Here is a 27,945-nt window from a genome sequence, read left to right on the forward strand (position 1 = left end):
TATCCAATATCTTACCCTATTTCTGTCTCCTGATGGACTCTGTTATGAACAAAATATTCCAAGTTTATTCACTAATGTCAGTTCATATCAATGAGACCATACAGTATTTGTCCTTTAGTTTTTGGCTAGTCTCACTCAGCATAATGTTCTCAAGGTCCATCCATGTTGTTACATACTTCATAAGTTTATTCTGTCTTAAAGCTGCATAATATTCCATCGTACGTATATACCACAGTTTGTTTATCCTCTCGTCTGTTGATGGACATTTTGGCTGTTTCCATCTCCTTGCAATTGTAAATAATGCTGCTATAAACATTGGTGTGCAAATGTCCGTTTGTGTCTTTGCCCTTATGTCCTCTGAATAGATACCTAGCAATGGTATTGCTGGGTCATATGGCAATTCTATATTCAGCTTCTTGAGGGACTGCCAAACTGCCTTCCACAGTGGTTGCACCATTTGACATTCCTACCAACAGTGAATAAGTGTGCCTCTTACTCCACATCCTCTCCAGCACTTGTCATTTTCTGTTTTGTTGATAATGGCCATTCTGGTGGGTGTGAGATAATATCTCATTGTGATTTTGATTTGAATTTCTCTAATGGCCAGGGACATTGAGCATCTCTTCATGTGCCTTTTGGCCATTTGTATTTCCTCTTCTGAGAAGTGTCTGTTCAAGTCTTTTTCCCATTTTGTAATTGGATTGGCTTTCTTTTTGTTGTTGAGTTGAACAATCTCTTTATAAATTCTGGATACTAGACCTTTATCTGATATGTCATTTCCAAATATTGTCTCCCATTGTGTAGGCTGTCTTTTTACTTTCTTGATGAAGTTCCTTGATGCACAAAAGTGTTTAATTTTGAGGAGTTCCTATTTATTTATTTATTTCTTCAGTGCTCTTGCTTTAGGTGTAAGGTCTATAAAACCACCTCCAATTATAAGTTTTATAAGACTGGCATAAATTTGTTCATAGTATCCTGTTATTACCTCCTTTATTTCTGTGGGGTCAGTGGTTATGTCTCCTCTTCCATTTCTGATCTTATTTATTCGCATCCTCTCTCTTCTTCTTTTTGTCAATCTTGCTAAGGGCCCATCAATCTTATTGATATTCTCATAGAACCAACTTCTGGTTTTATTGATTTTCTCAATTGTTTTCATGTTCTCAATTTCATTTATTTCTGCTCTAATCTTTGTTATTTATTTCCTTTTGCTTGCTTTGGTGTTAGTCTGCTGTTCTTTCTCCAGTTCTTCCAAGTGGACAGTTAATTCCTGTATTTTTGCCCTTTCTTCTTTTTTGATATAGGCATTTAGGGCAATAAATTTCCCTGTTAGCACTGCTTTTGCTGCATCCCATAAGTTTTGATATGTTGTGTTTTCATTTTCATTCACTTCAAGATATTTACTGATTTCTCTTGCAATTTCTTCCTTGACCCACTGGTTGTTTAAGAGTGTGCTGCTGAGCCTCCATATATTTGTGAATTTTCCCACACTCTGCCTATTATTGATTTCCAACTTCATTCCTTTATGATCTGAGAAAGGGTTTTGTATGATTTCAATCTTTTTAAATTTGTTGAGACTTGCTTTGTGACCCAGCATATGGTCTATCTTTGAGAATGATCCATGAGCACTTGAGAAAAAGGTGTATCCTGCTGTTGTGGGGTGTAATGCCCTATAAATGTCTGTTAAGTCTAGCTCATTTATTGTAATATTCAAATTCTCTGTTTCTTTATTGATCCTCTGTCTAGATGTTCTGTCCATTGATGAGAGTGTGGAATTGAAGTCTCCAACTATTATGGTAGATGTGTCTATTTCCTTTTTCAGTGTTTGCCGTGTTTGCCTCATGTTTTTTTGGGTATTCTGGTTCGGTGCATAAATATTCATAATTGTTATGTCTTCATGTTGAATTGTTCCTTTTATTAGTACATAGTATCCTTCTTTGTCTCTTTTAACTGTTTTACATTTGAAGTCTAATTTGTTGAATGTTAGTATAGCTACTCCTGCTCTTCTCTGGTTGTTATTTGCATGAAATATCTTCTCCCAACCTTTCACTTTCAATCTATGTTTATCTTTGGGTCTAAGATGTGTTTCCTGTAGACAGCATATAGAAGGATCCTGTTTTTTAATCCATTCTGCCAGTCTATGTCTTTTGTTTGGAGAGTTCAATCCATTAACATTTAGTGTTATTACTGTTTGGGTAGTACTTTCCTCTACCATTTTGCCTTTTGTATTTTATATGTCATATCTAATTTTCCTTTTTTCTATACTCTTCTCCACACCTCTCTCTTCTGTCTTTTCATATCTGTCTCTAGTGCTCCCTTTAGTGTTTCTTGCAGAGCTGGTCTCTTGGTCACAAATTCTCTCAGTGATTTTTTGTCTGAAAATGTTTTAATTTCTCCCTCATTTTTGAAGGACAATTTTTCTGGATATAGAAGTCTTGGTTGGCAGTTTTTCTCTTTTAGTAATTTAAATATATCATCCCACTCTCTTCTTGCTTCCATGGTTTCTGCTGAGAAATCACACATAGTCTTATTGGGTTTCCCTTGTATGTGATGGATTGTTTTTCTCTTGCTACTTTCAAGATCCTCTCTTTCTCTGACCTCTGACATTCTGACTAGTAAGTGTCTTGGAGAATGTCTATTTGGATCTATTCTCTTTGGGGTACGCTGCACTTCTTGGATCTGTAATTTTAGGTCTTTCATAAGAGTTGGGAAATTTTCAGTGATAATTTCTTCCATTAGTTTTTCTCCTCTTTTCCCTTCTCTTTTCCTTCCGGGATCCCCACAACATGTATATTTGTGTGCTTCATATTATCATTCAGTTCCCTGTTCATATTTTTCCATTTTTTTCCCTATAGGTTTCTGTATCTTGTCGGATTTCAGATGTTCTGTCCTCCAGTTCACTAATGTTAACCTCTGTCTCTTGAAATCTAGCATTGTAGGTTTCCATTTTTTTTTTATCTCTTCTACTATATCTTTCATCCCCATAAGTTCCGTGATTTGTTTTTTCAGACTTTCCATTTCTTCTTTTTGTTCGTTCCTTGCCTTCTTCATCTCGTCCCTCAATTCATTGATTTGGTTTTTGATGAGGTTTTCCATGTCTGTTCGTATATTCTGAATTAGTTGTTTCAGCTCTTGTATCTCATTTGAACTATTGGTTTGTCCCTTTGACTAGGCCATATTTTCAATTTTCCTGGTGTGATTTGTTATTTTTTGCTGGCGTCTAGACATGTAATTACCTTAATTAGCTTATTCTGGTGATCGCTTTCACTTCTCTTACCTAGGGTTTTCTTGCTAGATGAGTTTGTTGTCTATCTGTTCTTTGACTTTCAGTTCAGCTTTTTCTGGACCTCTAGCTTAGGTTTTGTTTAACAGAGAATAGTATTTCAGTTCTTATTTTCTTGCCCTGCTTGTATGGTGCCTTTTCTCTCCCCACCCTTAGGAGGATTCTACGTAGGTATTATAGACTGGAGCCGGGTTTTCCGGGACTAAGCTGGCTTCTTATCAGGGGCAAGGAGTCACCTGCATCAGTTTTCCCTGAGGGTGAGACCTAGCAGGTTAAAAGACTTTCCTGTGAAGTCTCTGGGCTCTGTTTTTCTTATCCTGCCCAGTATGTGGTGCGTCTGCCTGCGGGTCGCACCAGCAAAAGATGTTGCAGCACTTTTAACTTTTGAAGACTCTCCCTGCTGGGGGCATGGTGGAGATGGAGGAGAGGTTGTAGGCTGGTTTTAATAGCTTCAAATTGCCAAGCCCTGGGGTCTGGATTCCTTGAGGGAGGGATTCCATCTGAGTTGGGCTTCACCGCTCTCCTGGGGAAGGCACAGGTGGGAGACAGCCCTGAAAACAGCCCGTTTCTGCCTATGCCTGGGGCAGTTGCAGCCCGAGAAGTCCCGCCACTGATTCCAGAGGCTGCCAAGTCTCTGTAGAAACACAGCCACTAAAACCTCCGTTTCCTCCCCTTTCCTCTTTTTCTGTAAGCCCAATGAGTGACCTCTGCCTTGACCAGGTTTAGAGTCTCTTTCCTTTCCCTCTGGGAACCCGCCCGTGGGGGAGGGGCGCTGGGCGCTGGCTGCCGCGGCTTGGGGAACTCACAGTTTTGGGGAGGCTTGCAGCCGGTCCAGCTGGTCCAGACTTGGGTATGCTGTGTGTTCAGTCACTGACGTGGCTCCGGGAGCTGTTCTGTACTGTTTCTGGCTATTTAGTAGTTGTTCTGGAGGACAAACTAAAATGTGCACATTGCTAAGCTGCCATCTTGGCCCCTGTTCCCCGTTTTTTTAATTATTGAATTGAAATTTTGAATTTGGGACCTGCAGCATCATGCCTTTTATATTTTATGTGTAACAGTGCAGTTGGGGGGTGACAGTCCGCCAATCACTGATTGTTTCCTCTGTACTGCCCAGGCTGGTGTCTAATTCTTTTTTTCTTGGCTGGGGGGTGGGTGGAGGATGGAGGAGAAGAATGCGGTATCTGATTTTCACAGGCTCAACCTAGAGCCCAAGACTATTCTAAATCCTCAGGTGAAGTGATTGTGTCTCAGAAGACAGGACTCAAGAGCTAGACATCCAGTTCAACAGCTTTTTTGGCACAGCCAGCTGCAGCCCGAGACTGCGGATCTTGGGGGCAGTACCTTGGGATCTGTGAGCTTTTCAGGATCCTCAGATTCTGGGCTGGTCCGGGAGATTACACTTTGTGCTTTAGGGTAAGAAAATAGTGCATGGTGACTCACAGAGGTTTGGAACTTGGAGATCTGCTGGAGCTGTGGATCTTAAACTATTAGATTTTTAGTCCAATCCTGACTCAGCCCCCCTTTCCCCCCAAGGTCCCCACCTCACATGAGAAACCTACCTTAAAGCAAACTTCAAAGTTTCAATAAATATCCCAATGGCCCTTCTCCTTTGAGACACTTTTAACCTCTTCCAAGCTCTTATTCTCCTTTACCCAGGTACACGATAAACTCTGCTTTGCCTTATGAATGTGCTGTTTTGGTGATATTTTGAGAAGCAGCATTCAACAAGGCGAAGAGAAATGCAAAATGAGAATTGTTATTGAGTAACAATAAGGCTGGCTTTTTTTTTCTGGGAAAAGGACATCGATTTAGGGACAATTGGGAAAATAGGTTTTAGATAATGTTATGGAATTTTCTTTTTCTTAGGTGGAAATGTGGTATTTGGATGAATGTCGTTATTCTTGTTTAGGAGATGTGTGCTGAAACACTGAGGGGTGAAATGTCATATCTGCAAGTTACAAATCAACAAGAATAGAAATATATGCATATATTTTCATAAAGATACAGGGATAGATAATGAAAATGCAAATATGACTAACGTACATGCAGAGGGAGATGGACAGAACAAATATGGCAATATATTAATTGCTAAAATTAGGTGAAGTGTAAGTGGTTATTTCTTGTATTAGTTCACCTTTTCTATATGTGTGAAAGTAATTACAAGAATAAAATAGTTGTCGGAATAAAAGATTGAGGGTAAAAATTGGCCTTATTCTTCAAATGGCAACCAGGTAATTCTGTTATTTTGATGGCCAGAGAAAGGTTGACCTTTCCTTCAAATGGAAACCATGTAACTTTGTTATTTATTTTTCTAACCTTTTCTGATTTGTGGAGACTCTAGAAATTAACCATTGAGGACACAAACTATCCATACTAAGTTTAAGTTTAACCAAAAAGAGAGGGAAGAAATGACTTTTTTCTACTGGTGTGTGGTTACACAGACTATGACCCACACAAGGGGGCGCCATTCACACAGGCAACTTTGCGCAGGGCACCTGTACCTGCCTCTCCAGAGCTGTGCCAGCAGGATGGCCGACATTTGCCCAGGACAGTCCCAATTGTAGAACGGATGTCCCGCCTCCTCGCCTGAGCTCCTCAGTCAAGGGGCCCTGGCTGTGCTTTGCCGTGGTGAGCAATGAGAGAGGAGGGTGATGGTTAGCCTTGCTACTTGACCAGTCTGCAGTAACGTGCTGTTCTGTTGACAGATGAGTTGGCTCATGGACGATCCATCCCTCTGCGTGTCAGCACGTGCTCTCCTCCAGTCACAAAACCTTAGCCCAGAGTGGTGACATCGGTTACAGGGACACTCTTTAGAAGCCATAGCACACACTCAGAGTCTCCAGTACATTCAGAAATGCAAGGCCAACCACACAAGTAATGTGGTTGTGAAGTTGTTTTTGACACTGTTCTTTCCACTTTGTTCCCTTCTTCATGTTTATAAACAAGTCCACACTTCCCTCATCCTGCTCTCCCTGCTTCCTAGCCAGGTAATAATGCTCTTTTTTTTTTTTTTTTTTTTTGCATGGGCAGGTACTGGGAATCGAACCCGGGTCTCTGGCATGGCAGGTGAGAACTCTGCCTGCTGAGCCACTGTGGCCCCCCAATAATGCAATATTTTGCTGAGAAAACTGAGCGCTGGAGAAGTTAAGTGACTTGCCCAAGGTCCCAGAACTTGCCAGAATGGAGGCAGGAGTTGAGAACAGGTTTGTCTGAGCCTAAAGCTCCTTACCTAATCACTTCACTCCGTTCCATGATGAGTGAGTTCATCTCACTGGCATGACCCTTTGTGCAGTGAAGGATTAACTTGGTGGGCTTGGTGTGTTCAAAGACTGAACATTCCAAAAAACAGGCTCTTGCCTGACTCCTGGGAGGTAATCTCTAAACCTTTGGAATATCATGCCTGCTAAGAGTGCCTTTGTATACTTGAGGACTTGGGCCATGCCTGATAGCTTATGCTAACAAGGTGGCTTATGGGAATGCCTGCTTTTGTTCACCTGGGGTCCTGGACCATGCTGTATCAGTTTGATTTATCAGGAAAGATTGGAGACTAAGTCAGTTCAGAGGTGTGAGTGCTCCATGCCGCCATGACTGACTCCCAATAGACACCAAGGCTTGGGTAAGCTTCCCTCTGATTGGCAATTATTTGCAGGCATTGTCACACATTATGGCTGGGAGAATTACGTCCTGTCCATACAACACTACTGGTAGAGAACTGGAAGCTTCTGTGTAATCTCTCCCCAGCTCTGTCCTATGATCCCGTTTCCTTTGCTAAGTCTGTAACTTCTCTCTGTAATAAACTGTTAACTGTGAGTATAAGAACTTTTCCTGAGTTCTGTGTGTCCTGATCTTGGGGGCCTCTGACACAACCTTCTCAGGAGGATTTGCATTTTTGCAGGAATTTATAAGACAAGAACTTTTTATGGGTGCCCAATCGGGGAATATGGAAGTTGGGGGGCTGGGGGCACTTTCAAACATACTGCACCAGGGAATCTTCCATGTCACCCTAGGACAGGTAATGCCCCACAGCTGAACCCCCTCCCATTGCGGGGGATTCACAGCTTCTTAGCTTAGCCAGTGTGGTAGAGTGACTTACAGCTGCAGTTTGGAATAAGAAAGATGTGGATCCAAGACCTCAATGCGCCCACAAAAGCAGTGACCCTGGACAAGATATTGAAATCTCTCTAAGCCATGGTTTCCTTCTCTGGAAAATGGAGATAATAATATTCACTATATCATAAAGTTATTGAGAATATTAAAAATAAGATAGCCCAGTTTGGTGGTTGTCCAGAAAATTGAACACAGAATTACCATATGATCTGGCTAATCCCACCTGTAGGTATAGGCACAAAAGAATTTAACGCAGGTAGTTGAACAGTAGAAACATTTTTCAAAATAGCCAAAAGATGAAAACAACCCAAGTGTCCATCAACAGATGAATAGATAAGAAAGGTGGGGTATATACGTACAGCGGTGCTGGAGACTGAATCATGTTCCCCACAAAAGATATGTTCATCTCCCGTCTCCCCACCACAGATCAGAAAGGGTGAGCTCATTGGTAAATAGGACTTTCAAAGATTTTATTTGGATGAGTTCAAATTGAATGAGAGTGGGCTTTAATCCAATACAACTGAAGTCCTTACAGGCAGAGGAAATTTAGATGCAATCTGGTTATGCAGACCAGAAAAGGAAGCTAAAGATGACAGATCACCTTGTCATGGAGAATGACTGGAGGCCACCACAAAAATGTTACAGATTCTAGGAAAAAGCCTTGCCTGGTGATACTTTGATGCCAGACATCTAGCCTCCAAAACTGTGAGACAATAAATCCCTGTGGTTTAAACCAACCGGTTTGTGGTATTCATCATAGCAGCCCTGGCAAACTAACACACATGGAATATTATTCAGTCGTAAAAGGGAATGAAGCTCTGATACTTGCTACAACATGGATGAACCTTGAAGATGTCATGTTAAGGGAAATACACCAGACACAAAAGGACAAATATTGTAGGATCTCACTTATATGAAATAATTAGAATATGCGAGAACATAAGGACAAAAAAATAGATTATAGGTTACCAGAGACAGGATGGGGAGCAGGAAGGGGGAGTTAATGCAAGTTCATTGTTTGGGTGATGGAAAATTTTTGATAATGAATGGTGGTGAGAGGGGCATAACGTTGCGAATGTGATTAATGCCACTGAATTGTACACTTGAAAGTTTGTGACAACTCTGTACTTGACTGTGCAATTTTTCTGTTAGCTCCAACTGCTCTAAAGAAAATAGTCTATCAAAAAACAAAATACATAAAAAAGGAAAAGTGAAGATATAGCATATGTGAAGTTCTTAGAAGAGTGCCTGGCTCATTGTAAGTGAATCTTTAGAAAAACATTCTTTCTGGATGTCTATGATTTCGAGTGAAAATAATGTGTCCCATTTTCCTCATGAGATAAACAAATGTATTTAATGTGCATATAATCAAACAGGCACCGAGTCTGTACGATTCAAGCTGAGAGTAAAGCTATATATTTTTAAGCATATAAACATGAAAAAATTTACACTTTAAAAATTCATTTTTTGCTTAAGTCTCTTGAAGAAATCAAGGATGTTCAAATTTCTCAAATAATCTTATCCCTTGTCTCTCCTTTTCCCATTTTAATGAACCTCAGAGCCTCTAAATATCTCAGTTTTCCCACCCCAAAATCCTCTTTCTCATCCTCAGTCCAATGGCTCAACAAAATCTATATATCTTGATTATTTAGATTTTGTCCCTCCTCTCCCCGTTTCTTCTCCCACTGCCCTTCTTCCTTCTCTTCCTCTTCCTGTTTTCTGGCTTCATCCTTCATTGTCTGCCCTCTGATTTTGCAGCATACAAATCTAAGAATCATACTTTTTTTAAAATTAACTTTTAAATTTTAAAAAAATACTAAAAAACAACAAACAAACGCAAACATTCTTAACTTCTGATCGTTCCGTTCTCAGTAGTTCACAATATCATCACATAGTTGTATATTTATCATCATGATCCTTTCTTGGAACATTGGCATCTATTCAGAAAAAGAAATAAAATGAAAACAGAAAAAAAATCATACATATCATACCCCTTACCCCTACCCTTCATTGATCACTAGCATTTCAATCTAAATTTATTTTAACATTTGTTTCCTCTATTATTTATTTTTATTCCATATGTTTTACTCATCTGTTGATAAGGTAGATAAAAGGAGCATCAGACACAAGGTTTTCACAATCACACGGTCACATTGTGAAAGCTGTATCATTATACAATCATCTTCAAGAAACATGGCTACTGGACAACAGCTCCACATTTTCAGGCAGTTCCCTCCAGCTTCTCCACTACATCTTGACTAACAAGGTGATATCTATTGAACGTGTAAGAATAACCTCCAGGATAACCTCTCGACTTTGTTTGGAATCTCTCAGCCATTGACACTTTATTTTCTCTCATTTCACTCTTCCCCCTTTTGGTTGAGAAAGTTTTCTCAATCCCTTGATGCTGAGTCTCAGCTCAAGGAATTGTACATTTTTTGAGAAACACTCCAAGGTATGTTTAAGTAACATGATGTTTGGGATTTGTTTTAAAGTATTCCAGGAAAAAAAAAAAAGGGTAAATGAAATAAATGCGGCAAAATCTTGACCACTGTTAAATCTGGGTGATGGAAATGTGGCTGTTTTTGCTTTTGTTTTAAATTAGTCTCTCTTCTTTTATGGGGGTTAGATATTTTTCTCAATAAAGAATAATTAAGTCTTGGAAGCAATGCGGCAGAAAGATTCTCCTCAAAGTGGGAGGAGACGATGGGAAAGAAGAAGGTGAGAAGAAATTGCCTTGGCCTTCAGTGCACTCTCTAAGCAGGTGGGAGAAAGAGCATACTGTGACTAGGATGACATTAACCCATTTTGCATGAAGGGTCTGGAAAACCTCCCTTAACTGTTTCCTGTGTTTACTCCTAAGGAGCTGGAGTGCAGGGGAGAGGCTCACACTTTTTACTTTGAACATTCATGTAATATTTGAATTTTTTGAAAGAGTGGCTGAAAGAAAAGCTTTCAAGAGTGCACGGGTGGTTCAGTGGTAGAATGCTTGCCTTCCATGAGGGGGACCCAGTTCGATTCCCTGACCATGCATCGCCCCCCCAAAAAAGAAAAGCTTTCATTGTGTGCTGGTTTGAATCTGTGGTGGACCCCAGAAAAGCCATGCCCTTTAACCCTCATTCAATATTGCTGGGTGGGAGCATTTTGATTATTCCCCTGAAGATGTGACCCACCCAATGGTGGGTGGTAACTTTTGATTAGATGATTTTCGTGGAGGTGTGTCTCCACCCACTGAAGGTGCAGTTGCTTACTAGAATCCTTCAAAAGAGGAAACATTTTGGAGAGAGTCCCTTTTGGTAGAGCCACGAGAAAGCCAGCAGACGCCGCCATGCTCGCCACGTGCCCTTCCAGCTGAGAGAGAAACATTGAACATCATCGGCCTTCTTGAACCAAAGTATCTTTCCCCAGATGCCTTAAATTGGATGTTTCTATAGACTTGTTTTAATTGGGACATTTTCTTGACCTTAGAATTGTAAACTAGCAACTTATTAAATTCCCCTTTTTAAAAGCCATTCTGTTTCTGGTATATTGCATTCTGGCAGCTAGCAAACGAGAATACATTGTATCCTGAATTCTACCTCCTTATTAGCTTCACACTTTTGGTCTTCTCCATCCTTAACCAAGAGCCCTTCAAATAATTGAAGATTATTGGGGAGCCCCACATATAACAGGGAGCATTCAATGGACACTTGGGGCTCAACGATTTTACGTTTTGTTTTTTTTTTTAGCTTTATTCACATGCCATACAATCCATCCAAAGTGTCCAATCAATGGCTCTGGGTATAATCACAGAGTTGTGTCTTCATTAACACAATCAATTCAAGAACATTTTCATTGCTTCAAAAAAAAAAATCCCATACTCCTTACACCCTCTATTATTGGCACTTATCATGTATAGTACCGTTGTTACAACTGATGAAAGAATATTACAATATTACTGTTAACTATAGTTCATATTTGCATTAGCTTGTCTTTTCCCACATACCACCTTATTATTAATACCTTGAAATACTGACATACATTTGTTCTAGTTCACGGAAGAACTTTCTTACATTTGTACAATTAACCCCAGTCATTGACCACAACAGGATTCACTATGTTATACAGTCTCATGTTTTATACTCTAGCTTTCCTTCTAGTGACCCTAAATTTCCCCCTTTCAACCATAATCACATCCATAATTCAGAGATGTTAATTACACCTATGGTAAGGTGTTATCATCACCTCTACCCATTTCCAAACATTTACAATCCACCTCATTAAAAATTCTGTACAAATTAAGCATCACCTCCCCAAACTCTAACCTCATTCTGTCTTCTGGTAACCTTTACTCTTGATTTTAATCCAAGAGTTTGTTCATTTTAATTAGTTCATATTAGTGAGACCATATATTTGTCCTTCTGTGTCTGGCTTTTTTCACTCAACGTAATATCCTCAAGGTTTATTCATGTTGTTGCATGCATCTGGACTTCATAACTTCTTACAGCTGGATAATATTCCACCATATGTATATATCACATTTTGTTTATCCATTCCTCAGTTGATAGACACTTGGGCTGTTTCCATATTTTGGCAACTGTGAATAAACACAGCTATGAACATCATTGTGCAAATGTCTGTTCACATCCCTGCTTTCAGTTCTTCTGGGTATCTGTACCTCATAGAGGAATTGCCAGGTCATATGGCAACTCTATACTCTGCTTTCTGAGGAACTGTCAAGCTGTCAATGACCTTATTTTTAAATGTGCTTTATTAACACGTGTTTTGCATGTTGTATATGCTCAATAAATGCTTTAATGTCATCTTGTCTTCTCAGAGAGCATACCTCTTCCAAAAATTGAATATAAAATACTCTATATCAGCAGTTCTCAACTGGGGTGGGGGGTACTTTGGTCCTGTCTCCCATAGGATATTTGGCAATGTCTGAAGATATTTTTGTTGCTATCATTGGGAGTGGGGGTGGAAGTGCTATTAGCATCTAGAGAGTGAAAACCAAGGATGTTGCTTAATATCCTGCATTGTATCAGAGAGCCCTCTATACCAAGGAACTTTGGGGCTCAAAATGTCAATATTACTGAAGTTGGGAACCCCTGATTTATATTAATCTATGTGCGGAGTACAGTGGAACAATTAGATGTTAAAGACCCTTTCTAAAGTGCAATTCACTTTTCTACCCATTTTTGTGACTGTCACACTCTTGCTTCACATCAGCATTGAATTAAATCTCTCTCCATGAGATTGATCCCATCTTCTCCCCCATTTTGCACATATGCCATTGCTTCTTTGCTCACAAATAAAAGCTTCCTTTGCTTTGTTAAATTCTGCAATGTTGATTTCTTTCTGTGGAAATAATATGTTATCCCTCCTTGCTTTGAAAGAGTAATAAATAATCAGATATGCAACCTAATGCTACTTTTGTTTAAATTATTGATAAAAAGTGATAGAACAAAAAAAAAAATGATAGACCAGAAAAGGGCCAAAGTTGTACATCATATGGCCCAAAATGACCCTCAGTGGCTGGACACAGACATGAATCTCTGCCATGTGTGTGTTACATTCAATCAGCATTAACTTAGGAGAACCGTCACTTAATTCATTGCACCATCTCATCAACAGTGGTATCCCATGCCACTGGAAATGTTTTACTCTTTCTCTGTCATTTGTAGTCCCGATAGTCCTATCCAAAACGCAGAATAAGTTTTCTTCACAGTGTATTTCCTACCTACTGATTTGAATTTCAGGAAAGGTTCTCTCCCTGGCACAAACTGTCTTGTCCATTTGCCATATCTCATTGAATCCACGATACTATTAATTAGAAAATCTGCATGTTTTATGTACTACAGAAAGAAACAAAAAGATGCACCCAATGTTATAATGCACAATTCCAAGATGTGTCCCTATTTTAAAATGATAAAATGTGAAGGAGTGTGTTTTGAAACTGATGAATATATTGACCCGGGGTACAAGGTGTGACTCTAGAAGGGAGATAGAAGCAGGCATTTTTAGACCATCTTATTAGTCCTAAAGCCGAGACTCCCAGTCTTACTGTGTGTTTAAATAAGGTCCATGTTTCCTGAGCAGCGCTAATAGGGGCAGAGGGATCGCTTTGGCACCCTCATCTAGAAGCCAAGGTTGTTTGTGGCAGGCACTCACACTAAAATCCAGAACCCCAATTAGCCGGAGATCAGAGGCTTTCTATCTGGGAGGGTGGGGGAAACTAGGAGAGGAGGCTCATCCTGAAAATGAGTTTGCTTCTGGTGGTACCGGGGAAGCAGCCCCATCTTCCTCTAGCACCTGGTTAAAAACCAATTCATAATTCTGAGGCCCCAATTCTCTGAGGGGACCTCTGGGTCTGCTGGTGAGCTGTTTTATTCTCAGCCTCTCTGCACAGGCGCGGGGGGCAGTTGGGATTCCTAAAAGGAATCCTGAAGCTGTGCTGGAATTAGCTCAGGAGGTGGGCTGACTGCTGGACATTTCTCCTTCCAGGGGCTCTCGTGAAAGGATTCCTGGTTGCAGTGCTTTGAAGGTGCCCAGCCTGAAAGCAGAGATCTTCCTTCCCTGCGGCTCAGACCCCCTCCCATAGAGTGGACAAGGTCCCCAGCCTGCCTGCAGCGAGGAGGATAGCAGACATACTTCTTAGCACCTGGCTGGTGCCAACTCTGGGTGCCTTTTGCTTTTTTGATTCAGTAGGCCAATGGGCCTCCACCATTTTGCCCTTGTGGGCAGCAGAGGCAATGAGCCTGAGACCACCCTGGAAGCCAAGCCCACATCTGGGGAAGCTGGTGGCACAAGTGAAGCAGGACAGCCCCGGGAGTTCTTGGAGAAGTTGAGACTCAGTCAAGGTCTGGCAGCATGATGGTTCTTGACTCAGTCCCAGGAAAGAATCCAAGGACTCGTCGGTGTGTACAGCCAAAGGGTTTAATAAGCTCAATGCTGGAGAGCCCGGGAAGTTTTTGGCTGGACGCCGCAGAGCCCTCAGGAATTCTCTTCTGGACTCCAGACAGTGCTCAAAGTGCTCAAAGTCTGTACCCAGACCAGGGGCTGATACCATGAAGGGTCTTGACTCAGAGGCAGGAAAGGACTCGAGGACTATCCAGTGTGTACAACTCAAAGTTTTAATGTGCAGGGAAAGCACACACTTGAAGAGGGTGAGCGCAGGCATTTTCCAAAAGAGGAGAAGCAGTCTGAGGCTAGTATCCTTGCATTATAAGGACTCGGCCCTTCTCCCTCTGGCTCTGCTAATCAGAGATTGAAAGGTTGGACTTTTCCTTGGCTCTTTTCAGGTGCTGACCTGAGTGAGGGCCAGGTGTGCGGGGTCTGGGCGCATGTGCAGAAAGGAACTTCCTGTTATGGGGTTAGGGTCACTCCCCCTCCCTCCTTCCCTATCTAACTTGCCTCCCAACCGTGTCAGCAACCACTCTGACAGCCACAGAAAGCTGGGGCCGGGTGCGCTGCGCTTGCTTCCCTGTGCTTCCGGAGCTCCTGGGGGCCCCCACGGGGTGTAACAGCTCTGCAGGCACGCAGATGCCTCAGCTAGGAAGCAGCCCCCAGTCCAAGATGAGGAAATACTTTGCAGAGGCTTTTTTCTCTGCCATTGCCACTTGCAGGTTTTGGTATTTTTAATTTCAATGTTGTCATCTTGCCAAACAAGTAAAAAACCTATACCCAAAGCATGTTACATTTTCTCAGTGTGACACTCCCCAAAGACAAACCCAGGAGAGCATTCTAGTGATAATCACTCCTGAATGTTATATGGCAGTGGTGCTTGGGGTGGGGGGTGGAGGAAGGGGGAGCATAACACCCCTTGGAGGTCATTTTGGAAATTGTGGGTGAGTTTTGGATTTTACCATAATGGGGATGGGGAGGCTTGGCCTTTACAAAGCTCCAGCCCTGCACAAGAAACAATTTCTGCATCTTGCATGGTTTGCAGATAGTCCACTGAAACTTGTGGAAATAAGAGACCTGTTTATCGTTATATCTGTTTAGAGCCTAACTTGAACACAAAGTATTTTTTGCTAGGTTTAAATACACATGGATGGGTGGGCCACAGTGGCTCAGTGGCAGAATTCTCGCCTGCCATGCCGGAGACCCGGGATTGGTTCGCTGTGCCTGCCCATGTAATTAAAAAAAAAAATAGAGATGGACATGTTTTAGGCATGTAACTAGCACACAAATTGACAGAAGATTGTACTTCTTTTAGCACGGAATTTGGCCAGGAGCTGTTCGCTGGTTTGGAAAGATCACCACAGTGTTTGAGACCCCCGGGCCAGTCTACATCTGTGGCTGTGACATTCTCAGTGGTTTACGTCCAGGTGCAAACACCTGACTCCTTCATGTCTTTTGGGGTGACTGTGGCTGGGCAAGCACGTGTTGAAATAGATCAACCTCTTAGAAACTTGTTTCCTTTCACTTCTCCCGTATAGTTAGGACATTCGATTTATTTTTTTTAATTGTGTGTATAAATAGATTATATTAGCTATGAATATGACTTCCAGATGGTAAAGGGGGCATATATTAATTTTCTCTTGCTGTGTGACAAATTACCTCAAACTTAATGACTTAAAACAACATACGTTTATTATCTGACAGTTTCCAGCTTCAGCTGGGTCCTTTGCCCAAGATCCTCCCAAGGCTGAAATCAGATCCCTGCTGGGCTGCATCCACATCTGGGGACTCGACTGGATCTGCTTCCAAACTCATTCAGGTTCCCCAAATTCAGTTCCCTTTGACTGGAGCATGAGGTTCCTGCTTCCCTCTGGCTCTGGGCGGTGGGTTACACTCAGCTCCTGGAGCCGCCCTCAGGCCCTTGCCGCAGGGGCTCCTTCTGGCAACCTTCTCACACCCTGGAGGCTTGTTTTTCCAGGCGAGTGGGAGAGCATGTCTCCAAGACTTCACCTTCTTCTAATGGTCAGACCCACCCAGGTTAAACTCCTTTTCTAGTCACTCAAATTCAAATGATTGGTAATCTAATCCCAGACATGATATCGCATCATACCAGCTGGTCCTGCACTCGCTCCAAGGGGCAGGCATTGGATAGGACCTGTTCATGGTGGGGTGGGACTCGTGGGGTCCTTCTTAGAAATCTGCCTTCCCCAGGGTATAAGCAAATCGCTGTTATCACAGGAACATTGGACTACATACGGCTGAGGCAGAGTATATGCCATGAAAGTTCTTCACATTTATCTGATCTAAATCTCAGAACCACCTTGTAAATTACGTATTATTATTTGCATCCACCCTCCCCACAGGCAATGTGAATTAGCACTTAAGGCAGACTAAAGAAAGGTTTATGCCACCTACATAGCAGAAGCACCAAAACAAGAAAGAGAAAAGTTAAGCTTCAATAAACATTTATGGACTTTACAAAATCTAAAAATGTAAGGGGAATAATGCTATTACAATGCTAGTGTACATGAAAGTTTATTACTTTAGCATTTTTCATTTAAAAAACAGTCTCATTGCTTAGAACCTCTAAATTAGACCAATCCTAGCCCCACCCTTCCCTTTTACAGCTAATATTATTAAGTGCTTATTATGTGATTTTTCACATACTTAACTCAACCAATCCTAATAAAAACCCAATGAATAAGTGGTATTGTCTCCACTTTACAGGCAGGAAAAGCAAGGGGGCCCAACAACTTCCCCAAGGTCACACATATGGAACCAAAGTGGCATTGGGAACCAAGTGACTGGTAAGAAAACTGAGTCTCTGGGAAATCTGGTGGTTTGCCCCAGGTGTCATGACTTGGCACCTTGTTTCCCTCTTAGTAAATGGCCCACAAAACTCAACCTCCAGCCCTTCCATCTTCACAGCCTGTGTTCACATTCCTTCTCTTTGGAGATGTCCTGACTGATAACTTCTAAGCCTCTACCACACACCTGTCAGAGAATCTTAGAGATCCAGCTGAGGACTAAGGTACATTGAGTAGGAGGTGAAACACTGGATGCAGACATGGTTGGGAGATGGGAATGGAAGTGAAATACCATCTACCACTCTATGCCCACCTACCCCTACCCTAAAATTAGCAACCCTCTCTGCACTCTGTCTCTCCATTTTTGTTTCTGTTTTCTGCAGAAGCTCTGCCAACCTGCTTGACATGAAAACAAAGGGACCCATCCCCACCACAGTGGGAGGGATGAGAGGATGGAGGGCGTGCTGGTGGGAGAAGGAAGACAAGAGGAACTGCAGTAAGGGAGGATGCTTCCTTTCAGATGGAAGATCCAAGGATGAGGAGGTGGAATCTGCAAGGAGACTGATTCTTATGGGAGAAACATGAGGGGCAAGGAAAAAATCATGAAAGGACGAGAGGTAAAAATCAGAAAGGCGGAGGCAGTTGAGTAAGTGCTTGGAAGCCAGCCTGCCAGTAGCCAGATCCCAAAGCCCTGCCAGTAACCAGGTCCCAATAGGTGACATTGTGATTAGATGGAGATGTGACTCAGCCCATTCAAGGCAGATCTTGATTAGTTTACTGGAGTCCTTTAAAAGGGGAAACAGTTTGGAGAAAGCACAGAAGTGAAAAAGACACAGATGTTTGGAGATGCAGAGGAAAATGCCAGAAGGACCCACAGGATCTGCGAGAGCAGTTTGAAACCAGTAGCCAAGAGAGGAACCCAGCCGATGTTGCCATGTGCCTTCCCATAAGATGTTAAGCAAACCAGAACCCAGAATTTTACCCTGGAGAAGTTAAGTAAAGGGCTCACAGATGCCTAAAGAGGAAGCCACTGGAATCAGAAGCACAAAACAATGAACTGAGAGCAAGGACCTCAGACGCTATCCACATGCCTTTCCACGTGACAGGGAAATCCCAGATGCCGTTTTGTCCTTTCTTTGCAGTCAAGGCATCTTTTCCTCTGGATGACCTAGTTTGGACATTTTTAAGGCCTTAGAATTGTAAACTTGTAACTTAATCAATCCCCTTTGTAAAAGCCATTCCATTTCTGGTATATGGCATTCCAGCAGCTTTTGCAAACTAAACATCCAGGCCGGGCACTATGTTCAACCTGTCTGTTGTGGTGACCTCCTGCATTAATTGCCTCTTGCGGGGCCTCCCCCTGCTGCTGCCAGCCTCCAGGCCACCTCACTCCTCTGTCAGCCTCGTCACCACCCCCTCTTTCCAGCAGCCAGAGCTCATTTCTCCATCCTGTTTTGGCTCATCCCATGCTGATGGGACCTCTCCATGCCTTAGTTTCCTCACGGGACCATTGTACAATAAACTGAGATAATACAGAAAAGTACGTAGAACCGTAGCTGGTAAACACAAACATTTAATAATTGTCTCTCTCATTGCTATTATTCTTCTGCTCACCTGTTTGGGCAGCTGCACAGTTCGTCTTGTCAACACAGAATCATCCCTCTGTGGTTATGTGAACGGCAACACAGATTAAAAGGTCCCTTTATTCCTTTAATTTATTCATCACTTGGAAGCCCTTTTCCTAAAAGCACAACTGATTTTATTATGAAAACCTGCACTTTTTCTCACCAACATTGGTTTATTTTTAGGTGTCCTTCTATTGCCCCCCATGAACTCATTCAGTGAGAAACAGTCTGCTGGGTAGCAAATGGTCCTCAGGAGCCCTGTGCTCCTATCCCCAGCACTCTGTCACTGCCCTGATGCAGATATTGCCCTCTATCATGGCTGACTCCAACCACTGGGAGAGGGGGGATATTTGGGCCAAGATTTCATTTTCCAGCACACTGGGGTAACCACATGATAAATTGCACAACATCTGTTTGGAAAAGTCACTAAAGAAGCCAAGGACTGTGTTGAAGTTGGGGTTCCCTCTTCTGAGTTTTTGATGAGCCTGAAGGAAGAAAGAGTTCCTGGAAGGAATGGGGAGGACCCCCCACACACACACTCCCTGAGTCTTGGCACAGACCATACAAGGAGCTAAACTTAGATCAGCACCCCTCCTCTCTCAGCTCTGCTTCCCTGCCACAAAGCAGATGTTGCTTGATTACAGCTCACCTTGCCCTCTGTCTGTCACTGCTGCCCCAAGCGCGTCCCAAGCTGGTGAGAATTAGGGTCAGGCAGACTGGTTCACTTCCTGGGATGGAAGTAAGTGTTTGCGTTCTCATCTAAGATGAGAACCTCCTCTCATCTGTGGTCTGATGGAAAACAATTAAGGAAATTGGGACTCATACTGCCAACCACAAGCCAAGACAACCACAAGCCAGAGAGGAGAGGGAAGAGGAGAGACAGTCCATAGAGAACTTAAAGATGTTGCCCATTAAAACAGAGAGACCTGCAGTTCTCTTGGTTACGGATGGGCTTTGGGACCTGGCTACTGGCAGGCTGGCTTCCAAGCACTTGCTCAACTGCCTCCACCTTTCTGATTTTTACCTCTCGTCCTTTCATGACGAGAACATGGAAACAACCTAATTGAGAGGTTCCACCTGAAACAATAGGTCTTGCCCCACAAGATTGGATCAGGATGGAAGAACATGGCTTTTTTGGGATATAAAACAGTCTCAAACTAGCACACTGGCCAAGCTATGTGTCCCCCAAGAACTGCTACAGAATACAGGGTTCTAGCCCCAAGGTAAGGAGTCGAAAGGAAAGAAACTCTGTACATACAGATGGTGTCTATTTCCTGCTGGCTCCCCAGTGTGCGGAGTGGAACCTGGTAGATACTAGGCCTCAATTTGAAAGAGTAAATGAATGAACATGAAGGAGATGCTAAAGAGAATCAAGTAATGCTCCTATATTAGAGGATGAGAGAAACCAACACATGTTCCAGATAGGGCTTCAGAGAGCAGGAACAAGTGTCAGTGTTGGGGGACAGACCATGGCTGAAGTAATGGGATGTCATTTTCAAGATTAGGTTACAAACCTATGGCTTCTGTCTCATGTGCCTTTTCTCCCTCTTACTCACTCTGAGGGAAGCCAGCTACCAGGATGTGCTACCAACAGAGGCCCACTTGGCAAGAAATTGAGGGAGGCCACCAGCCAAGAGCCAGCCTGGAACTCAGGTCCTCAGTCCAATAACCCACAAGCAACTAAATCCTGCCAACAGCCATGTGAGTGAGCTTAGATGCCAGTCCTCCCCCAGTCAAACCTTCAAATGAGACCACAGTCCCTGGCCAAAAGCTTGACTGCAACTCCATGAGAGATCTTAAGTCAGCAGCATCCAACAAGGCCAACCACAGCGCCACGACTGAAGCCAAATAGAAGTCTGCTCACAAAGTTACTTTAATGCTGATTCACTTGACCATTAAACTCGTGCATTAAACCAAAATACTCATCTGTTAGTAAAAAAAAAAAAATATATATATATATATATATATATTTATATATATATATAGAGAGAGAGAGAGAGAGAGAAAAGCAGAAAGAGAAAATGAGTCCAAATATTCCAACATGAGAATCTTTATATCCAAATGAGTGTAATCCCTTTAAAAGTGCTCACTTTGGGTGAAGGCATACTTATTCCAATAGCACCATTATTTAAACCATATCTGGAACAATTCTTAGGTGTTCCATTTGGAATGGCAAAGAGGTTATTGGTCACATCTCCATAGTAACAGTCACCTAAAACAGGAGCCTTAAAACATCTACTTTCTGTGGCTTTGACTAACCCCAGTGAGCTCCAAGTGAGTTTGGTTCCAGGGACAAAGTCCGTGGAAGGCTCTCTAATACCAGCTATATCAGCCTATACATGTATATTATATGTAATAAAAATATACATATATTATTATTGACAAATCTTCACACACATACAGTCCATACATGGTGTACAATCAATGGCTCACAATATCATCACATAGTTGCATATTCATCATTGTGAACATTTTCTAGGACATTTGCATCACTCCAGAAAAAGAAATAAAAAGAAAATGAAAAAACTCATGCATCCCATACTCCTTGCCCCTCCTCTCATTGACCCTCGGTATTTAAATCCACCCAATTTATTTTACCCCTTATCCCTCCTGCTATTTATTTATTTTTTATCCATATTTTTTTACTCATCTGCCATACTCTGGATAAAGGACCATCAGGCACGAGGTTTACAAAGTCACACAATCACACTGTAAAAGCTGTATTATTATACAATTGTCTTCAAGAATCAAAGCTACTGAAACACAGCTCAACAGTTTCAGTTATTTCACTCCAGCCACTCCAATATACCATAAACTAAAAAGGGATATCTATATAATAGATAAGAATAATCTCCAGGATAACTTTTCAACTCTGTTTGAAATTTCACAGCCGCTAAGACTTTATTTTGTCTCATTTCTCTTCCCCTTTTTTGGTCAAGAAGGCTTTCTCAGTCCCATGATGCCAGGTCCCAGCTCATCCCAGGAGTCCTGTCCCACCTTGTCAGGAAAATCATACCCCTGGGAGTCATGTCCCACGTTACCAGGGAGAGGTACACCCCTGGGACAACCTATCTTTAAGGAGGCCCATGTTGCCAGAGAAGTCTGGCTCCTGGCACCCAGGAGTGAGAGAGAACGAAGCCTAAGGTATGGTGAGGAGGCCCAGAGAACAGGAAACACTGGTGGAGCTCCTGGGCTTCAAAACTCCCTAATCTCTGTCTTCACATCCCTGAGAAGCTTCTAGCTATTTGCTGCCAGGTGAGCATTCAAATGAAGCAGCACCCTCTGCAAATTACAGCCCATTATTCTGAAATGCTTGCTCTATAAACATTCCATTAGATTTAAAATCCATTCCTGTCATCACAGGAAATGCCAACGTAAACTCTGTCGGTGAGAGAAGAGGAAGAACCGCTGGGTCCTCTTTCATTGTCATTTCAAACGCTATACATTTTTGAAAGATTGTAAAAGTGGTTTAAAAATTTTTATCACCTTGTTGTGCAAACAAAGTCACTGAAGGTGACTATCAAAAATTTGAAGAACTTGGGGCGGGCCGCGGTGGCTCAGCGGGCAAAGTGCTTGCCTGCTATGCCGGAGGACCTCGGTTCGATTCCCGGCCCCAGCCCATGTAACAAAAACGGAGAAACAGAATACAATAAAACAAGAAAATGTTTAAAAATGTTTCCCTTTCTTCCTTCCTTCCTTCCTTCTCTCTGTCTTTCCTTTAAAAAAAAAAAAATTTGAAGAACTCATCATTAAAAAGACCTAACGAGGAAATGCTGCAATGAGCTGTTTCAAGCCTGAAACCTGATTTTAAAGAATTATGTTCATATATGCAAACTCAAGCTTCTTGTTAAATTTGTTAAAAGATTTTATGTGGATGTTTTATACAAATTCAATATTTTATATTATATAAAGAGAATGTTATGATTTTTTTTCACCAACTTTCCATATAGATGGGGTTTGTTCTAGCTTTTTATACAAATATTAGTCTTCATATATCTGATACAAAAAAGGTTGGGACGTGTTCTAGTTTGCTAGCTGCCGGACTGCAACACACCAGAGATGGATTGTCTTTTAATCAAAGGGGATTTATTTTGTTCGTTCTTCAGAGGAAAGGCAGCTAACTTTCAACTGAGGTTCTTTCTTACGTGGGAAGGCTCAGGGTAATCTCTGCTGGCCTTCCCTCTGGGCCTCTGGGTTCCAACAACTTCCCCAGGGTGATTTCCTTCTGCATCTCCAAAGGCCTGTATTGAGCTGCGAGTGCTGAGATGAGGTATGCTGAGCTGCTTGGGCTGTGCTACGTTGCGCTCTCATTTAAGCACCAGCCAATTAAGTCAAACGTCATTCATTGCAGCAGGCACGCCTCCTAGCCAAATGCAGATGTAATCAGCGACAGATGAGGTTTACGTACCATTGGCTCATGTCCACAGCAATAGAGCTAGGTGCCTTCACCTGGCCAAGTCGACAACTGAATCTTACTACCACAGGAAGTATCAGGACAGAAGTGAGGTCCTCCTTTCCAACCACACCAGTTCCAACCTCATTCACATGGAGAGTGAGCACAGAGGTTGCCACCAGGAGGTTCTCCCCCAACCAGCTGGCTGGGACCCAGCGAGAGACTGGGAAGCAACTCTACAGACAGCCAGACCACTTTCCCTCTTCTCTCGTCAAACAGAAAGCTCCAGCCCTGGTGGCTGGGACGGTATGCTATTATTCTTTCTACAGGTTCTCTGCCTCTGAGGCAGAAGGGAAGTCTGCCTCCTCTAAGGGTAGATTAATTTGCAGAATCACCTGCAGACTAAATTTAAATGAACAGATCGCATTTTAAGATGGCTAATAACATTTGGAGTCCCAAAGAGACATTGACATAAACTGATTTTTTTTGTCTCTTTCCAAAACTGACTGAGAGGGCAATTTACTAAATCAAATAGTTTGTTTGCTCATAACAGTCATACTGGTTCCCCGAGGTTGCAGGGAAATCGTCAATTAGATATATGAGCTATTAATTCATTTCTATTAAATTTCAGACTAAAAGCAGTGTGTTCATAAGGCAATTAAAACTCATAAGAGCATGAGTGAAGGAAACGGTGCAAAGGGAGATAATAGACACGGGTGCAGATGTGGGGGGCGGGGACGGGGGCGGGGTCTCACAACAAAGCCAAAAGCCCCGAACAGCACTGGCTTTTCCCCAGAGCTCCGGGGGAACTTCACGTTTGTTTCATTTTCCCCCATCATTGTGCTGACTGCTTGTTTTATTTTTATACATTTGTTTTAAATATATCCTTATTCATTCTGAGTTATAAAAATAACGTATGCTTACAGTAAAAAGAAAAACCAGGAAAGTGCAAAGTAAAAAGTAAAAATCCTCCCCCCATATTTTATATAACCTCTGATTAAATTTTTACTCTCTGTCCCATTTTCCTGTTTTTCCCCCCTCCTGCTTTTTCAGTTCTGCGCTCCCTTCCCAGCCCTCTCTGACCTCTCTCCCCCATCCCCCTCTCCGGAATCCTTTGTGGGTTCAGTAGAGCCGCTTCTGGGTGACGTCCTAGTGCAGGAGGCTCTTAAGCCTGGCTCCTTGCGCCACTGGCTCCCTCTTGTGGCTCTAACAGGTCACTGCATGTCCACTGAAAGGCCGGCCTCCTCCAGGGAGGTCCGACCCTGGGAGAGCAGCAGTTGCTAGTAGGAAACAGAGCATCATCGGGAATTGGTCAAAATTCTGCCTTTTGTCTGTAAAGCATTCCCAGGGAGCACGTTGGGTCTCTTACGCCTCTCTGGGTCTCCCTCTCATCCCTTAGATTTCCCAGGTTCTTCTCTGTGTCAGCATTTCCAAAATGCATCAAAAGAACACAGCCTGCAAGGAGAAGAGTGTGTGTGTGTGTATGTGTGTGTTTGTGTACGTGTGTATGTCACATGCAAGTGCACTTGAGAGGAGAGACAAGGGAAGGGGAGTAGACAAAAGGCTGTGACATCACTTCCCAGATCTTTCAGAGGCAGGGGGTGGGAGACAGATTTTTAAATTAATTTGCTTAACAGAGATATTAAGCAATCAAAATATGCCAGCATTGGAGATACCAAAACGAACCAGAAATGTTCTTCCTTCTAAAAGTGCTCTTTTACAGCTGAGAGAGACGGCTGGTGGGAAATGAAGATCTAGCAGCAAGCACTGAGTGACACAATCAGATCTGCAGTTGAGCCTCTCCACCTACTAACCAGCCTTGTGATCTTTGAGCAAGTCACTTAATCTCACTGCATGTCCATTTTCTCATCTATAAAATAAGGACAAAAATATTTGCCTCGTGTGCCTTCGTTGGATTGTTATGAGGGTCAGCTGATAAAATATTGTGAAAGTGCTCTGAAAACTCCATACAAATACAAGGTAAAGTGGTAAATATTTTCAATATACTTTTGAGGGGCCATAGGAAAAAAATTGTCTATCTCAAAATAACGGTCCTGCAATTTGTGCCGGAAATTCTTACCAAAGGAATCACTCTTTAAGAGGTCTTCTTAACTGGGAGAAGGCGCTGTTACCTGGAATGCACCATGTGGGTTTGCGGGAGCTAGTTTATTAGTTAATTTGTCCATAAATGAATTAGCCATGGACCACATCTCCTGGCTTTCCAATGAGAAGGTCCCTACTGGAACTGGCCTGGAAACTCACCACACACGGCAGGCAGGCATTCTAACTCTTCAGGTAAAACAACAGTTCCAGAACATTCACTCACCCAATGGCTCCAGCACTAAGCTCACAGGGCCTCTTCCATGTCTCCCTTTCCCCAAGAGGGTTTTCAAGCACATTCCTAATTGGGCTGAGTCTATTCTGGATTGTTGGCATTGCTGCTGTCACTGAAGTGGAGTGACACTCACCTCAGTCCTGGGGTACACGTAGGAGAGGCTGACATGCCTGGCTCCTATCTCCTTGGCACTCATCTCCATAAACCAATGGCCACTTACATGAACACCTGCTTTTTTTCTGCCTGTGGGATATTTTGGCTGGCCAGTGAGTTAATGCCCTCAGTAGCAGGCTCAATCAATGGTAGCTGGGATGCCAGTGGATAAATACAGCTACTTCTTCACTCCTGGGGCCAATGGGTAGCCGTAAGGAATGTTCTGTGTATTTCCCAGTGGGTTTGAGTATAGCGTACCATAGAGGTGACCATCCCTATCTCTGCTAGTACTTCCTAGGATGCCCTTACAAACTACTTGCACTCAAGTTTTTGTGTCAAGATCTGATTCTGGGAGAACCCAACCTAAGACAGTTGGAGCTGAAAGGAGTTCTGGGAAGCATATCCCATAGGTTGGATTCTAGAATTGAATCACTTTACCAGCCATATGGTAAATTGTTGGTATTAAATGGAGTTTCGAAAAAACCTGTAAGATGTTCATCTTATTCATATTGCACCAGCTTATGTAACAGCTCTGGCATTTCAGGGACGTGGGGGCAAAAGATTGTAGAGTTGGTTAATTGTCACTAACGGTACTTGAAGCCCTGAAGGAAGAAAATGACAAGCTCAGATCAGCCAACCATCAACTCAGGACATAGTGTGACAACCAGAAGGCTTCCAAGATAGCAATTAAATGGACCTTCATCTCTGCAACGGGAGAGTAGATCATGAAGAAAATCAGGTCAAGGGCCTGATGGCCAAAGTATTGGAACAACAAAGCAACTTGAATTCACAACCCTGGCATGTCTCCTATGGGGAAGTAAGCACTCCAATAAGAAAGGAGAGGGAGCATGAGAACTGAGTTGGGAAAGCTAGAGTTTATACACCTATTCGTATTCTATATCCTAGAACATGGGGTTTAGCAGAAGTATCCCTCTCTTGATTGCTAGAGGAGAGCAGCCTCCTCTTAAATTGGAAATTAGACAAAGGCCTCCTTCTAGCCAAGATGCCTTGCTAGATGATGATGTTGTTATCCTAAAGATGTGCCCAGCCTCTCTCCTCATTGCTACTTGACCAATAATTATGGTCAAGTCTCAGCATGGCTTGAGTGGGGAAGTGCCATCCCTGCTACGGGAAGAAAGAGTTCGTTCACCAAAGCAACCACAGGACTCGGCTCATAATTACTGGCAGGAACTGAGAGAACATACCCAGGAATGGATCTTAGGAGTGTCAAGCCAAGGGTTGGATGTAGGAGGTGGGATGGCAGAAAATATGAGTGGATAAGGTGGAACTTATTGATATGGGAATACTTTCTCATGACTCAGGATATAGTAGGCTTGAGGACACAGAGGAGAGTCATTTCACTAGACTGGCAAGGAAGCCAGTTAGGGGAGCACCAGCACTCTGAGAAGCTCAGTAGTTGCTATCTTCTATAGGAGATGCTGCCTTGGACGTGGGGTCCATAGTTAATGGGGATGATACTAGTCTGGACTAATAAAGGCCAGTAGAGGCACTTAACACACAGAGGCCCGTGAAAGTAATTGCCATAATGGGAGATAAGAAGGAAAGAAAACCAGGGACCTTGACCTGCAGTGACCTCAGTAATGGCTAATAGACCATGTTGTGAATAGGAGTAAGATCATGGGCAGCCAATGAGGATATTGCTTGACATATATAATCTACAAAATCAAGAGCAAGTGAACAGAAGGCTGGTGTCAGAGGCCAGAGTGAAAAATCACAATCCCTCACCCAGTTTCTAGACCTGAGTCAGTTCTCAGGTCCAGAACAAATTGATTAAAGAGGCTGGGTCCCGTTGAAGAAGGACCCTGCAACACCACACATCCAGTATGATTGGTCAGTCTCCCTAAGCCTTTCCCCAAAGATTCCCATGAATCTGGTAGACATGCAGAATCTCAGGCTCATCCAGGGCTTATTGAATCAGAATCTGCATTTAACAAGATCCCCAGGTGATACATATGCATATTAAAGGGTAAGAAGCACTACTCCCTACCTATCCACAGCAGAAAGAGCTTCCAGCTTCTTAGGCCTGAATATTCCACAGCTGAGACTCTCCTGTTTTTAAAATAAATGAGCCTGTGACTTTCTCCAACACCATTGTCCCCATCATCCTCCTCATTATCATCATTGAACAGTATGCATTAGGAAGCTGCTTAGTCATGGACCATTTTTATAACAAACAGCGCACACTGAGCGAACATTGCTTTGCCTTAGGTGGCCTTATTTCAACAGATATTTTTACGAAGTAATCAGCGTTGTTGTTGTTTTTTTTATTTGTTTTTAACAATATTTCTTTTTTTTAAATTTTTAAATTTTATTTTTTTAAATACCAAAAAACACGTAAC

Source organism: Tamandua tetradactyla, chromosome 5 (assembly GCF_023851605.1).
Source record: "Tamandua tetradactyla isolate mTamTet1 chromosome 5, mTamTet1.pri, whole genome shotgun sequence".
Lineage (NCBI taxonomy): Eukaryota > Metazoa > Chordata > Mammalia > Pilosa > Myrmecophagidae > Tamandua > Tamandua tetradactyla.